The sequence below is a fragment of the Rhinatrema bivittatum genome, chromosome 5, assembly GCF_901001135.1.
Source record: "Rhinatrema bivittatum chromosome 5, aRhiBiv1.1, whole genome shotgun sequence".
Lineage (NCBI taxonomy): Eukaryota > Metazoa > Chordata > Amphibia > Gymnophiona > Rhinatrematidae > Rhinatrema > Rhinatrema bivittatum.
The window spans coordinates 274,008,388-274,025,541 of record NC_042619.1 but is presented as its reverse complement, the minus strand read 5'-3'; positions in this window follow the sequence as shown (position 1 = coordinate 274,025,541).

Here is a 17,154-nt window from a genome sequence, read left to right as displayed (position 1 = left end):
GGAGGAAGTACTAGCTATATATTTGATACTTCTACTTGCTCTACTCTCTCAGGTGGCCACCTTTTCCTCCTGTGCTACATCCCTACTCTTCCCATGCCTCTGGCACTCCTCCTGAAAGACCTTCTGTCCCAACATCACCTTCATGTGTGTGAGAAACTGGGACTGAAGGGTGAAATTCTCTTTCACCCAGGGATCAATTAATATAGCAATCATGTTTACATAGTTTTCAGTTAGAGGTTTCAGTCTATCTTGACCTGATGCTGCAAGGAGTCCAAAAACTGCAATATATCTGCTTCTATTCTCTCCTGATGGAAGCTCTCCAAGTTTTCCTCTATAAAATTTACTATAAGGATGAGATCACACAAGGTGGCACTTCTGGAATTCAGGTCAACTGTGGTATCCATGAAGGAATTCAGGTTTTTTAACAGCTGCCCCAAGACTGCCCTATCAAGTTGCCCCAAAGTGTAATTTGCACCTACTCCTATTTCCTGAGACAGATTATAAAGGGGTGTCTGCTCCTCCACTAACCACTGCATACTGAACTAACTAGCCATTGTTTGCAGTTCTTCCTATGAGAGGCAGATACAAGTGATCTGAAATTACTTGCTTATTTATATTTGTGCTAAGTATATTTCTTGCCTGATATTTGTAATATTTTGTGCCTCGGGGTGGGGGGGGTATTTTACTTGTGAACAAAAGCCTAAAGTGTGTATTAGGGCTGAAAAAGAAAAAAAAAGTTCTATAAGTTTTACCGGTATGTCTAGGGGCAGGGGCTCTTTGTAGATTTCATTGGTCTAGAGACCAGCATTGGGGAGCAGACATTAGCCATTGTTTGCAATTCTTCCTGTGAGAAGCAGCTACAAGATATCTGAAATTATTTTTTTCCCTGCAAGTCATCTCAACTGTTTAGTTCCCTCCCTACCCCTCTGTCTACCCACCCCTTAGTTTACTTTTCTTATTTAGTCTTCCCTGGACTCCTGGATAACTAGTTCAATTACTTCATCTCCCATTACATAGTAGTTCCTTACAGCTCAGATAATAGTAACTTAAACTGTCATATTGCTTGTAAAAATTGGTTTTCATATTCTACCCATTAATCTTTACTAGCTAACACTAATACTTTTAGTTTTTATTTCAAATACCTATTAAAAATCTTTGCTAGTGCCTACATTTTACCTTACCTTATCTATATGATTTTAAGGAACTAGTGATAATTTAACAAAATGTCTTTCATTCAATGCAACAGTTGTGGTGCTTATGTTCCAAGGCCTGTCATTTGGAGAATCAAAGGTTGTCCCTTGTGCCTTCTGCTATCTGCAATTAAAATGGAGCTGATTCATCTAAGGTTTCAATTAACCTTTCCTTCCTTGAACCATCCAATGATCTTTTGCCTAACTCTCACAGAGGTTTCAGAAACCCAGTCAAAAATGTTTTACATTGGGCTCTGGTAGAACAAGACATGTGACAAACAGTTACCCACCTTCCCCAACTTTGTAGCATCCTGTGCATCAACCCCCACTCTCACAGAGATGTCAGACATCCAGGATTCAAAATCCAGGAACAAATGGATAACAGTGGGTTCAGACAGAATAAGGTGATGAAGTGGTACCCACTCTCCCTACTGTTACCCCTACATAATGTTTTTTCTGCTATGGAGAATGAAGAAACCTCAGAAATAGATTTTGAAGTGATTTCTAAAAATGAAGTCACCCAATACACCCAGAAGCCCTTCAACAGAATCAAATGTCATAAAAGAAAGCTGCTTCTGCTGGGAGACTCAATCATCAGAGGAACCAAATTGGGAGCACATTTTGATTGTGACACAACAGTTAAATACCTTCCAGGTTCCTAAGCTAGTAGAAATGTAAACCAGATAGTCCAAGTCATTGGAGAAGGAAGTAGGAACTTTGATATCAGTATTATCATCCATCTAGGGACCAATGACCTCAATAGAAATGGTATCCATGAAGTGCAAAAAGATTTTCAACATCTAGGAAAGATGATAAGACACACTACAAAGACTATTGCATTTTCAGAAGTATTACCTGTTCATGAAAAGGGAAATGAGAACCTATGCCATATAGTTCATTTCAATCCCTGGCTCAAAACCTGGTATACATTGAAGGTTGGGATTGTGTATGGAGCAGTAAAAGGCTATAGGGTAAGGATGGCCACATTTGTCTATAGCAGGAAGGAGGATGCTATGTGAGAAATTCAGGTCATATATTATCAGACATTTAAACTAAAGAATGGGGGTGGCAGGAGCAATACAGGAAGCGGGAAGAGAAAATAACAAAACCATTCAGCTCAAGAAAGCAGAAAAGGTATCTAGGAAGTGCAACAAATTAATGGAGAAAAATTGGGAAGCTATGACTACAAATACTTCTAGTTTGGTCAATAAAATCCCAGATCTGCAGGCCCTAATGGTGGAGGTGGACTTGGACATTGTCGCTGTTACAGAGACATGGTTCACAGATTCTCGTGATTAGGATATGACCATAATGGGCTATAACTTGTTAAGGAAGGACAGAGAGGACAGAAAAGGGGGAGGAGTAGCTCTTTACGTCAAAAATAATATCCAAGGAACCAACTGCAGGGAAGGCAGGGTAAGAAGAAGCATTATGGGCCATCCTAAAAAAAGATAATGGTGCATCCATTTTTAATGGAGTGGTTTACAGGCCTCTGACTCAAACAGAAGAACTAGACAGAGATATGGTTGAAGACATCCAGAAGGTGGGAAAGAAGGGAGAAGAGTTTATTGCAGAAGATTTTAATCTGCCAGACTTAGACTGGAGAATTCCTTCAGCAGAATCTACCAGAAATAGAGAGACAGTGGATGTCCTGCAAGGGGTTCTTTTCAAGCAAAGGGTAATGGAATGCATGAGGGAGGGAGTTATACATAACTTAGTGTTCACTAACAGGGATAATGTCTCTAATGTCTGGGTGGGTGCCCACCTCAGCACCAGTGGTCATCAAATGGTATGGTTTGATATAGCAAATAGGATATAGAGAAGTCACATGAAGGCACAAATTTTGAATTTCAAAAATACGGACTTTGTCAAAATGGGGACATACCTGGAGGTAGAACTAGAAGACTGGGAGAAAATGTGAGAAGTGGAACAACATAGGCCAAACTAAAAGGAAAATTTGTAAACAAAAGTAAGAGAAATAAGAAACCTATTTTTTTTTCAATGGAAGTGGCTGATAAAATAAAACCAAAAAGAACAGCGTTCAAGAAATATAAAGGATCCCAAAAGGAGGAACACAGGGAAGAATATCTGGTGAAACTGAGGGAAATCAAGAAAGCAAAAAGTCAGGCGGAAGAAATGAGTGCCAAAGAGGTAAAGCGAGGTGACAAAACATTTTTCAGATACATCAGAAAAAGGATAAAGGTCCGAAGTGGTATAGTGAAATTGAAAGGTGACAAAGATCAATGTGTGGAGAGAGATGAAGAAATGGCCGAAATATTAAACAAATACTTCAGTATAGTTCGGTATTCACTAAAGAAGACCCTGGAGAAGGACTGTCGTTAGTTAACAAGACTATGGATGGGGGTGGAGTAGACAAAACTCCATTTACAGAAGAGAATGTATGGGAAGTGCTAGGAAAACTAAAAGTGGACAAGGCCATGGGGCTGGATGAGGTACATCCCAGGATACTGAGGGAGCTAAAAGATGTGCTGGCGGGTCCACTGAAGGACCTGTTCAATAGATCCCTGGAAATGGGAGTGGTGCCCCAGGATTGGAGAAGAGCGGTGGTGGTCCCATTTCACAAGAGTGAGAGTAGAGAGGAAGCTGGAAACTTCAGGCCAGTTAGCCTCACCTCAGTGGTGGGAAAATTAATGGAGATTCTGCTGAAGAAAAGAATAGTGAACTATCTACAATCGAATGGGTTTCTTGACCCGAAGCAGTATGGATTCGCCAGGGGAAGGTCCTGTCAGACAAATTTGATTGATTTTTTTGATTGGGTTACAGAATTGGATCAGGGAAGAGCGATCAATGTGATTTACTTGGACTTTAGTAAAGTTTTTGATAAGGTCCCACATAGGAGACATGAGAGCAAAATGAGAAGCTTGAGAGTGGGTGCCAAGGTAGTAGCATGGATTCCAAACTGGTTCACTGAAAGGGGACAGCATGTAATGGTAAATGGAACCTACTCTGAAGAAAGAACGGTGTTAGTGGAGTGCCACAGGGATCCGTTTTGGGACCAATTCTGTTCAATATCTTTGTGAGTGACCTGACGGAAGGGACAGAAGATAAAGTTTGTCTGTTTGTGGATGATACTAAGAGCCACTTGGACTTAGGTAGGCCTCTCAGGGTCTCCTGGGAGAGTAGCAATCCGGCGTGCCCACAGACACAGGGAGAGCGCAATCGGATTTGAGACTGGGAGTCCGATGGAACAAGGAGGACCAGAACCGTGAAGATGACAAGACAAGGAGCCAGCCAGAATCTAGGGACAAGCCAGACGGTCTTTGGCAGGCAGGAACAAGCTGAGGTCTTTGGCAGGCAGCAGGCAGGCAGGCAGGTCAGAAACAGGCTGAGGTCACAGGCAGGCAGCAGGCAGAGGGGCAGGTGAAGAAGCAAGCCGGGGTCAGTACCAAGAGATAGTCCAAAGGTACAATCTGGGTGTGCACAGGAACAGACAAGTGCTGAGACAATAGGGCACTGGTACAGGACTAGAGGAAGAGCGAGGTCAATCAAGCAGAGATCGGGTACCGGAGGTCAGATGAAGTCACAGGCAAGCCGAGGTCAAATACCAGTAGAACGAGGAGTTACTAGAGACTAAGACAAGTAACAAGAAGCACAGACAACCTAAGGAGGAAACGAGTTGCAAAGGCAAGCTCTGGTTGCCAGAGCTTGCCTTAAATACTCCTGAGGGAGTGACATCATCAGAGGGAGCCCGGCAGCCCTAGCGGACCCTTTAAATCTTGAAGGAAGGCGCGCTTGCGCTAGGGAAGGCCCTGGCCGGAACGGGGCTCAGCAACGGGCGAACCGCGCAAGGCCTGAAGGTGGGCGGTGACGGCTTTCCTGCCGTGCCGCGTCATGGGAAAGAGTCTTCAGTGCCGCGGGAGAGAGATGAGAAGAGGGCTTTGTAACACTATAATTGGATATTCCAGTTTTAATAACTCCCTCCTCAAATACACACATAAAAGAAATTATTCAGATAATCTAGAATAGACAATTAGGCTCTGAAGAGAAAACCTACTATAACATACAGTAAAATAATATTGTAGAGACTATGAGGTCTTCACCAAGTGGCCCCTAGTTCCCACCCTTAATTTTAGCCCATTGCATTACAGGCTATGCCATTCAATACTGCTCCTCCTCCAGAGGCTGGCAGGAATAGGCAGTCCATTAGGCATGGGTGTGTGTGTGTGTGGGGGGGGGGGGGGGGGGTGTTAGACCATACGCAGTATAGGTTTGGTTTTGAGGGAGAAGGACATGTTCCCATGTGCTCTCCATAGTTAGGCCCTCTGACTAGCAGAGGAAAGGAGAGACACTACCCTGCCAGTTCTTGGTGAAGTTAGAAGGAATTAGAAAGAGGGTTTCCATTTTTTCTTATCTGAGGTTTAGGATTTTTGATGTTTTGGCCTGCACCTCGTGCATGCCGGCCATCCGATGCCAATACTCAAAATGGCGCTGATCGCCTTTGCCCTCACTATGTCACACAAAAAGGTGATCGGGAAAAGGCGCCATTTTGAGATGCAAAGGCAAAGGGCAAAGGTGATTGTGTCTCAAAATGGCGCCGATCGCCTTTGCCCTCACTATGTCACACATAGTGAGGGCAAAGGCGATCGGCGCCATTTTGAGTAATGGCATCGGACGGCCGGCGTGCACGAGGTCGCTCCTGGACCCCCGCTGGACTTTTGGCAAGTCTTGTGGGGGTCAGGAGGCCCCCCCAAGCTGGCCAAAAGTCCCTGTGGGTCCAATGGGGGTCCCGGAGCGACCTCGTGCACGCCAGCCGGCCGATGCCAGGACTCAAAATGGCGCCAATAGCCTTTGCCCATACTATGTCACAGGGGCTACCGGTGCCATTGGTCAGCCCCTGACACATGGTAGGAGCACAAGATGGCACCGGTGACCATGTGACAGGAACTGACCAATGGCACCGGTAGCCCCTGTGACACAGGCTATCGGCGCCATGATGAAACCGGCAAACGAGGGTGTGAGAATGCAGGGATGGCTTTTGGACTCGCCGCTGGACCACCAGGGAGTTTTGGTAAGTCTTGGGGGGGGGGGGTCAGGAGGGTGGGAGGTTGTAGTTAATTTTAATTTTAGCTGGGACACGAATTTACTCGCCGTATTAACGCATCGGGGCGTCATACATCCGTATGGAACGGAATTGACCCTCCATGAATCCGAATCGCTAACGCAACGAAAACCTTTTGGCTGCACATCCCTAGAAGCTGCCAATTAATTCCAAAAACCCAAGTGAGAGACATAAGGGTCCAAATTGATGAAAATTTAACAATGAAAGCCCACATAACCAAACTGATTAGATCTGGTTTCTAGAAGTTGCAGATTCTGAGCCAATTGAAACCTCTACTAAGCACAAAGATTTCAGAACAGTATTGCAATCTTTCATATTCTCAAACCTGGATTACTGTAATTCCTTATTTTTAGGTCTTCCTGAAAGTTACTTAATACCCCTCCAACTACTGCAAAATGCCACAGCTAGACTTTTGTCTGGAGCAAAGAAATTTGACCACATCACCCCAACACTCACGGTGCTGCATTGGCTTCCTGTACAGTCAAGAATACATTATAAAGTTCTAACAATAATACTCAACAACATTAAACCGAACAACAATGTTCTGCTGGGAATAACACCTCCCCCCCCACCCCCCCGCAAACTCTCAGATCACAGAACAAAGGCCGCCTAGAAATCCTGAACTTACAAAATTCTCAATTAGCACAAACTAGAGATCGAGGGATTTCAATTGCTGGCCCAAAACTATGGAACAGCATGCCAGAGAAACTTCGAACAATATCAGACAAAAAGAAATTCAAGAACGACTTAAAATCTTGGCTATTCCATCATGCCTTCTACTCTGCAGAAACACCCAGTTCCCTATGACTCAGATAAACCTAATTAAGGGGGTCATTTTAGAAAGCGATTGCACACGTGCGATCACTAAATGGGGGCGGCGTCAAGACCGAAACAGGAGGAGTCAGGGAGGCACCAGGGCAGATGCCACGAAGAACCCTTTTCGCTGCCAATTTTGCGCCCAATAGTTATGATGGCGCTATTGGATGCGACAGCTGGCAGCGATGGCACCGCAGAGGTGTGATCGCTGCCGGCTTTCGCAGGCCCGCCCCCCTCTTCACCCCGCCCCCCTGTACCACGCGATTTAAAGAGCCCGGCGGTATTAGTGAATCCAGGCCTAAGTTTTGAACAATACCCCCCACCCCCCCAGCAAACCCCTATAATCTAGTTAAGATTTCATGCTATATGTCTATCATTACAATACTTCTGTTTATTATGCATGTTTGTCCACTTTTTAACACTCCCTATAATTATGAATGTTTCACTCGTAAACCGTTACGATCTAGAGATTCTCACATGGAATGACGCTATATAAAACATTTAAATAAAATAAATATATATATAGAGTGAAGAACCAGTCTGCTCAAAGGTTTACACTGCTCTAAGGCAGAATGATCTTTGTCAAAGTATCCTTTGGCTCATCACTGCCAACCGATTCTTTTCCCTAACCACCTTTATTGATTTTTAACTGCAAAGTCTAAACATTTTTACAAGTAAGGCTGTCACAATCCATAAAATAATCTGACAAATATGGCTGTCACTTGAAAGTAACTTGGACAAAGTTCTCACCTTGAGTCCCAGGTTAAGTAGCAAATTATCTGATCACACAAGGCTGGATAACGTTAGACCTCCTCTGAAGCAGGTTTAAAGTTATTCATCTAACTCAGCCAGACAGAACTGAATTTCAGCTAAGTTAGCGGGAAACTTAACTTCTCCCTGAAACGCCCCCAGGATGATTCTTTTTTTGTCTGACTAAATTCAAGCCAGATAATGACTTATTCAGCTAAAATCTAGCTGGATAAGTAGCTCAATATTCAGAGTCTTGCCATTTAGATGGATATCTTGTATGTTACCCAATCCAACAGGTGTGTAGCAAAATCAATTGCAAAGGTCCATGTAAAACAAACCAGAAAAAACAATTTAAACAGGAAAAGTTCAATAATTCCAAAATGCCAAATCTTTATTGAAATGTCAGTCCCCCCACACAGACCGTGTTTCGCCGGGGCTGCATCGGGAAGGACCAATTTACAAGTGGTAAAATAAAGTGGCATTACGTTCTTGAGAAATGCGTCTGCGAAACAAAATCGATTTGAACAATTGTTAGGACCAAAGGAAGAGTGGCACGGATACAGAGGCAACTGTAAAAACACAAGGAAATACTTACCCCATTAGATACATGAAGGGGAATTTCCAGAGGATAATTTGGGAGGTTGAACCACACATCGCTCAAGTTATAACAAATTTCAAAGGACCAATTACAGGTAAACGAAGGCTGAAATGGAAACCAGAAGTTACCCGTCTAAATGGCTTTGAATATTTACTTTGCAGAGAACTGTATTAGACTTGAAATGCTATTGAGTTTAGGTATCAATTGAGGGTATCAGAAAATATAGTGTTACTAAAACTTTTGGGGAAGGCATGAGTCACACCTACCCTCCTGGCTTCTCATACAAAATCTCCTAAGAGTCCTCATTCCTTACAGATTCCCTCAGCTTAATCTGCCCCTTCCTCCATTGATTCCACATAACTCACCTTATTTATTCTTCCTCCTAAACATGGCCTCACTGTGCCTTTTTCAACTAAAACGTCTTGTTTTTGTGTGTATGACTGTCAATCTGTCATGACTGGAATGTAAGCTCCAAAGAGCATTGACTGCCTCTTATTTGTCTCTGTGAGGCACTGTGCACGCTTTTTCAGCTATACAAATAACAATAATAAGAAGACTCCTTATTTCTAGCTCAAATTGTTCACATCTTGTATGCCATTCTTCACAGCTGTTCCCTTTCTTTGTAACTTGATTTCACATGAGTTATAACAGCACAAAGGCTCCTGATTTCTGCAGACATTGACTTTAATACAAAATAAAATATAATAAATAAAGCATCATTGAGAATGACTTTTTATGTCTAGCAATCTCAGACAAAATCAGAAGGATAACCAATGTGACTGTCAATTCCACTGAGCTTCAGTTCTACAGCTGCCTAGAACACTCTATCTTGTATTTTCCTAAAATGCATCCGTACACTCGAGCTATTTCCTGGATTCTCTCAAATTACTTTTCTGCACTGTTTGTTACTGAAAAGTGTTCCAATAAAGTACCGATCCACTCCTTTCCTAGGAAAGAATGAGCTCTACTCATTGGTAGGCATGTGCATTCACTTAAACCAAATTAACAAAATGCAATAAGGGCCAATTTGTTTCATGTTGGGGGCTCTAAAATTAATTTAGGAACCCCAAATTAATTGTTAAAACTTCCAGTCAGGCCTACGCCTAGACCAGAGGCTGGAGCCTTGCTTATGGCATACGCCAAGGCCCAAAGCAGGAGCCACAGCCTAAGCCCATGTGAATTGCCGGGGTCTCACCTGAGACCCAAGAAAAGGCCAAGCCCCCCCCCCCCCCCCCAAAAAAAAAAATTGACTAACTTGCTCTGTCAGGGAACCAGCATAGCAACTCAGGCATAGGACTAACACTGGGTACTGGTCCAGAGAAAGTGTCCTCATGCCTGAGTCTCAGCCTGGACCTAGGATTAGGCCAGGGCTCAGGCCCAGGTCCAATGGCAAGGCCCAGTCCATAGTCTGGCTCCCAACACTTGGGTCTGTGCTTAGAACAGAGCTCAAGCTCAGTACCTGTTACGCCCATCGGTCGCTGAAGGCTGCGACCACTCTTCCTCACCTCTTTCTTTGCAGCTTTGACTCCATGTGGAAAATTTGCAGCCTTCACCAGCTATCACCGGCCTGCCTACCGCTCCCATGCTCCCAGGATGGCATGGACGCCACCAATCACCATCTTGCCTTTGGAATCCCTTAGGCGCGCGCGGGCCAGTCTTAAGCACATCATGGCGGGAACCTCGAGGGCGTCGCCTCCGGATTAAGTCATTCCTCTTGAACATTTAAGCCGGCTGGCCCTGCCTATTGATGACTTGGCAACGAGTTCCCTCATTGCTGAATCCACCTCGCTCACAGAGGATCCTTCATTCCAGCTCCTGCTTCTTTGGCGTGAGACGTCCTGGGTACCCGCTCCTTGGAGGCCCTCTCCTCGTCTCTGGATATCCACTCCTTGGAGGACCTGACACTCTGGACTACTGGCTGCCCCGTTTCCCGGGGCTTCCCTGGAGCCATCGCTACTTCTGTTGTGAGTATCCCGCTCTGCGGACCTTTACCTTCTCTACTGTGGACCTCATTGGTGTACCCCGGTCTGCGGACCACTACCATCTCTACTGAGGACCCTCTTCGGTTTACCCCCGCTCCGTGGACCACTACCATCTCTACTGGTACTCTACTGGCACTCTCCCTGGGTAGTGCTGCTCTACCGCTTACATAAAGACTCTAGACTTGAACTGTGTCTGACATCAGCTGAGACCTCGCCTCCCAACAGTGAGGTCCACAGGGCTCCTCCCTGTGAGTGGTGCCATCTCTCATCTTGGCCCGGGGCCCACACACCCACTAATCCTAACAGTCCCAATGCTGGGGCCTGGCCTGGAGATGGGTCCCGATGCCTGAGCCTGGGCCTAGGCCGGGTCCCAGGCCCAGGCTCAAGTCCAGGGCCCGGTCCATAGGCCTTAATCCCAGACCTTGAAGGTCCTCTTCACCTTTTCTTCCTTCTTGTTAATTGAAATGATGGTATTCACTACGGATGCGACTGAGCCCAGGCATCAGACTGAGCCCCATCTTTGGGCCTGGTTCTGGGATGGGCCCCAGCATTGGACCAGGTTCTAGGCCCAGGCCCATGCATTGGAACCTTTCCTCTGTGTTAGTCCCTGGCATCAGGCCTGAGTGTGGGGAAAGGCCCCGTCATTGGGTCCCAGTCTCTAGGCTGAGCCCGTGTCAGACCTGGGACCGGGTCAAGGCCCTGGTGTCAGCACCCGGTCTCCAGACTGAACCCAGGCATCAGAAACAGGTCTTCAAGTCTGGGCCTTGCGTTTGGCCTTGGCTGAAGCCGCAGTGACTTTACCAGGACTAGGCCTATGCAAAGCCGAAGCTTTCGCCTGGGCCTAGGCCTCATCATTGGTTCCAACCACGAGACCTGGTAAGTGTGGGTTGGGGAAGATCCTGTCCTTAGCATTTTAAGTGGGAGGCATGGATAGTGGGGAAGGGAAGCTTTGGGAGTTCCCCTTTCTTTTATTTGTTTTTGTTTTTGTTTTTTTTTTATGTTTTTGTTTTGTTTTTTTTAAACTAAATAAAAAAAAATAAACATTAAACAGAATAAAATTTATGGGGAACCCCCCCAAAAGACAAATGAAAAACGAAACAAAATGTTTACTTCTTCCCATCCCTTTAGGTAAGGTTTTATGCACATAAATGGGCTTTTTAAAACTTGCCTTTGTGTTGTGCACATAAAAGTACATGCAGAAGTGATTCTGTACATAGTTTTAAGCATGCTAGAAAGAGGCATTCCTGGGGGCGATGGGGGGGAGGGATTATTTATTTGCCTGCTTTTGATTTTCAAAAATATGCATATAAAGGAACATGTATGCATTTATACCTGCTCCCAATCAGACATAAATGTGTGCATGCATATGCCGTACTGGTTTCCACATACACTAGCTAATTTTCAAAGAGGACTTGCGCACATAAGTCTGCTTTGAAAATTCTAGCTGAATTCCAGATTTACTTCTTCCTGCAAACTTCAGCCCTACATGGGCTGTTATAAAATTAGCCTCCCTGTGTTTAGTGCTTAGGAAGAACTTTTATTATAGTCATCAGCTTTTACACAGCAGCTGTTTCTCCTTTTTCTACCTTGTCCAGGTTCTATCTAGCTGTCATTTCGTTTGCTATGCACACAGGCTCCCTCAGTTCTGCACACTGCACTAAAAATAAAATTAGTCCCTATTTTAAAAGTTTCCCCTGATTCTCTTTTGATATTCGTACTGGATTTTCAAGGTAAACAGCCTCTCCCCTATTTCTAAATACAATTTTTTAGCCACCTCAGACACTTTTGGAAACCTGCAGGATCTAGTAGAAATCTTGACCTCATCTCCCTCCTCCTTTCCCTCCACAACTTCCTTCTTCCTCTTATTGAGCAGATCACTCCACGGCAATCTCCCTGGTTATACCCAGGATGAGGACTACTTTCAGATCCATGGCCAGTTTTTTCTTAATTCACAATAGGTAAATGTGAATCAGTTATTTAGTCTTTTGGATAATCCAAGGATTGGAGAGCTCTCCATGAAGTTAGCAAGTAGCACATTTAAAACAAATTGCAGAAAATTATTTTTCATTCAACACATAATTAAGCTCTGGAATTCATTACCAGAGGATGTGGTTAAGGCAGTTAGTGTAGCTGGGTTTAGAAAAGGTTTGAAAAAGTTCCTGGAGACGAAGTCCATAAACTGCTATTAATCAATAGGGAATAACCACTACTTGTTGCTTGCATTAGTAGCATGGGATCTATTTAATGTTTGGGCACTTGCCAAGTACTTGAAACGTGGCTTGGCCACTGTTGGAAGCAGGATAGTGGGCTTGATGGACCCTTTGCCTGACCCAGTATGGCATATCTTATAGTTCCAAATATAGTGTTGGGAGCTGCCTAGTAGCTAATAGCTGCCACAACCTATTTTAAAATGTCATTTCTTCCCAGCTCTTCTCGTAATAGAGGCTCTTCCCGTGGCGTGACCCAGCACTTCACTTCTGGGTTCATGCACCTGAGGAGCCCCCACACACACGCACACCTGGGTTCTACATGTGGCAGTGGGGAAAAGGGCACCACCCTAAATCCAAGAGTATCCCAAGCAAAAATATTTAAGTTCTTTTTTGTTTATATTTACACACCAACTGCTACAAAGAGCAGAAAATATGTACAGATATATAACCTTATCCTTCTGGTCCTCCCCACCGTATCCACAATGAATATGCATGCGGTGTATTTTCATCCACAGCCTCCATTGTATGCAAATATATCTCATGCATATTCATTGTGGATAGCCTTGAAAACCAGACCTGTTTGTGCATTCCAGGACCAGGGTAACCTACATTTGCTGTAATGTAAATGGGCTAAAAGGCTCAATGTAGAAAGCTATTTTCACAGGCAATTGGCATAACCCTCCATCGGATAGCAATTGTGAGGTTAAAGAATAAGTCTCAAAGTTTTTTCCATGGGTAAACAGCTGTTTACTTGCAGAAAATGGGTGGCTAAGAATTACCCTAATCGCTATGGCTAAAAGTACCCACACTCTTTGACAGCATGGGGACTATTACCTGCAGGGAAAGGGGGCAGGGGTGGGTGGAGAACTGAGCTGGGCCACCACATGCCGTGACTTCGTGCTGAACTCCCCACAGGTGGCTTAATCTGCATATTTGTCCCTGCAGCAAAGGTCACGGATACTAATGTTCCTGCAGAGCACCCAGCAAATTCCACAGGGAGTGTATCTTACAAAATGTGCCTGCAGCCCTAGAAGGACAAGTAACTATAAGCAACCAATTGCCCTCAAGTAACAAAAAGAACAAATAGTATAACATATTAGCACTTACCCCCTGAAACCAGGACTTCTCGTCAGGCCTGCTCAATCAAGCCTGGCTCATTTTGGCACATCAGCTGGTATTTTTCCTTGAGTCCTACAGGTCCCAGCATGTCCTGTATCTCCTTTAAAAACATAATGTTGGGTATTACCATTGAAGGCTGTGGGGCATTCCTGAATATAGTGCAGCATACCTGCACCCATCTTGAAAATGTTCTTTCCTTTTTACCTTACAACCTTCTAGTTGTTCCCTCTTCTGAAACCCCTTTGCTGGGCAATAGTCCTACAATCTTCCCCCGGCCAGAGTAAGCATCAACATTTCCCTTTGGAACCCCAACCAGCAGTTGGCTCTCTCGTCTGTCTCCCTCCCCCCATCTCAAATCTCGCTTTAAACCTTCACTTCACTTCATGGTTGGTCTGGAGCCCAGTGGTGATGTCCAAATTGCCAGCAACATTGAGTAGAAGTCCTCATGAAACCTGTGACGACCAAGTGCATACTAACAAGCGACGCTATAGCCCTGCCCCCTCCTCCCACATGGACTTCATGTTCCCATGGACTCCCATGTAAGGGACTGGACAGCTGCAGGCCTGTGAACATGCGGTCTCTCACAAGCTTCACACCATTTTCCAGCAAATGCTGCTGCTGTTAGCATCTCAGCTCCCCTAAACCCCAGCAAAGAGAACATCCCAATGGAATTTCTTCTTGAATAGGAGGGGCAAGCTGTGGATTCGTCTCCTGCTTGACATCGGAGACAAAGCACATGGAGCTTAAACCACACACCAAACCCCAAGCCCAGTCATACTTTTTTGGGGGGCAGGTGAAAGTACATGAGCAGTGTCACAGTGCAAATAGATTTGCCTGCAGACGAGGAGGGAAATTGCTTAGCTACCATTTGTAGTCAGAGCTCACAGTTTGCTGAAGCCTGGACTACTGTCTGCATGCATCTGTCAACCAACCTCCCACAAATAGGACACTAAATACCCTACAATGAACTAGATGCTCACCGGTCAAAGGCTGATTTTGTTTTCTTTGTGTCCTGCTTTTTTCCAGGAGGTTATAGGAGGTCCTGGGCTAGTACCATCCTAACAAGAATGCCTGCTCCTCTGCAGAAAAATAAGCCTTGTGTCTCAGTAGCACCATTTTCTTGAATGTTTGGTCCACAGATAGAGGGCGCTGTAACCTGTGGGGCTGTGATGTATTTTTGTAAGATATCCAACTATTTTGGGTTTAGCCAGGTAAAGGTAAGCAGTAATATGCAGCATAGTCTGTTAAGTAAAAAGCAGCTGGAGCCCCATGACACTCACATAAACTTGGTTATCCAGAGGTAAATGGGTAACCAGCATTTTCACCTAGGCAGCTGACATATTTTAACTGGGTAACTGTCTGTTTGCATATAAGAAATTATTTAGACTTAGACTAATCTTGTTTAGAATTTCCACCCTTTTTTGCCCATTCTGATTTAACCGGCTATTTCTCTGCTTTCCAGTTTACTGAGTAATGACTTCATGGTCTTCGGTAAATAAAAATAAATCATGGGTAAAGATAGGAGCATCTCCATTTCTAGAGTATTTCACTTAGACTCTGAAGCATCCAGCAGATTTAGAATAAACTGAATTCTCTCCCATAAATCATAGAGAATGACACCAGACAAGGACCATCTGCCAAGTCACTTTACTCAGCAATATCACAGACCTGGACCTCTATACTTCTAGCTCCCTTTCCATATCTCTCTTCCCCCCTACTCCCCTCCCCTCTCTTAGTCTCTTTTCTCTCTCATATTTTGGTGCTTGCTGTGACCTTTCTCCAAAGTATTTGTTAATTAAATATCTTATTGACTTAACAATGTGTTTCTTCAGCAAGGGAGTTGCTCCATGTGAGCTGTATCAAGATATATGGTGCAGGTGGTTCCTGGGAGGGGTGCATATAATTATTGTGAGAGCAGAAATACACAATAAGCAGCCAAATGTCCAATCTTTAAGAATCTTTAAGAATTTATCCGTGCCATTGGCCTGCCCCTGTCACATAGTAGGAGCACTGGATGGCCCGCGCCATTTTTAAAGATGGCACCGTCCGTCCATTACTCATACCATGTGACAGGGGCCGGCCAATGGCACGGATACCCTGCCACATGGTAAGGGCAAAGGGACATCGGTGCCATTTTTATTAGTGGCAGCCAACGGCCCAAGAGCAGGAGATCGCTCCCGGGACCCCCACTGGACCACCAGATAATTTTCAAACATTTTTGGGGGGGTTGGGAGGGTGGGGGACGCTAAGGGAGCAGTTTTAAAGGATCAGGATGGGTTTAGGGGTTGTTTTTGTGTGCTGTTTTTCCCGCCCTCCCCCAAAATGATAAGAAAACCCCACAAACAATTTTGTGGGGTTTTCCTATCGGTTTCGGGGAGCTCCCGATTTCTGACGACTTTGGAAATATTGTACGATATTTTCACTCGTCAGAAAAATGATTCACATCCCTACTTCCTTCCCCCTTCTCCAGAAGCATTATGTTAGGATTTGTAGGTATGTGGGCCCTGGGCCAAGGTGAGAGATGGTACCGCCCACAGGGAGGAGCCCTGTGAGCCTCACAGTTGGGAGGCGAGGTCTCAGCAGACGTCAGACACAGCTGTGGAATAGAGTCTTTATTAGTGAATTAGAGAGGCACTGCCCGTGAAGCGGGGAGTGCAGGAGAAAGTCACAGAGTCTGTCCGATGGGGTATATCCAAGGGGAATACCTCTGTAGTGAAGATACGGCAATGGTCCGCAGAGCAGGGTACACCTATGAGGCTCCTCAGTAGAGATGATATGGTAGTGATCCGTGGAGCAGAGCACACCAGTGAGGTGTCCTCAGAAGAGATGATACGATAGTGGTCCACAGTGCGGGGTACACCGATGAGGGTTCCTCACTTAGAGATGACACGGTAGTGGTCCGCAGCGTGGGGTACACTGATGAGGGTTCCTCACAAGGGATGGTATGGTAGTGCTCCACAGCACGGGGCACACCGATGAGGGTTACACACTAGAGATAGTACAGTAGTGGTCCACAGCGCGGGGTACACCGATGATGGTTCCACACTGGAGATGGTACGGTAGTGGTCCGCAGAGCGGAGGTACTCACAGTAGCAAAGATTCCAGGAGAAACCCCAGGAAATGGGGCAAGTAGCAGTCCAAGGCGAAAAGCCCTCTGAGGAACGGATAGCCAGAGATGAGGAAGGGCCCCCGAGGAGCGGGTACCCAGAGCGTCTCACGCCAAAGGAGCAAGAACTGGAATGGGAAGTCCGTAGTGAGCAAAGCAGATTCAGCAATGAGGGAACTCGTTACCAAGTCATAGGTTTGCAGGGCCAGCTGGCTTAAATGTCCTGGAAGGATGACGTCATCCGGAGGGGACGCCCCCAAGGTTCCCGCCATGATGTGCATAAGACTGTCCCATGCGCTCACG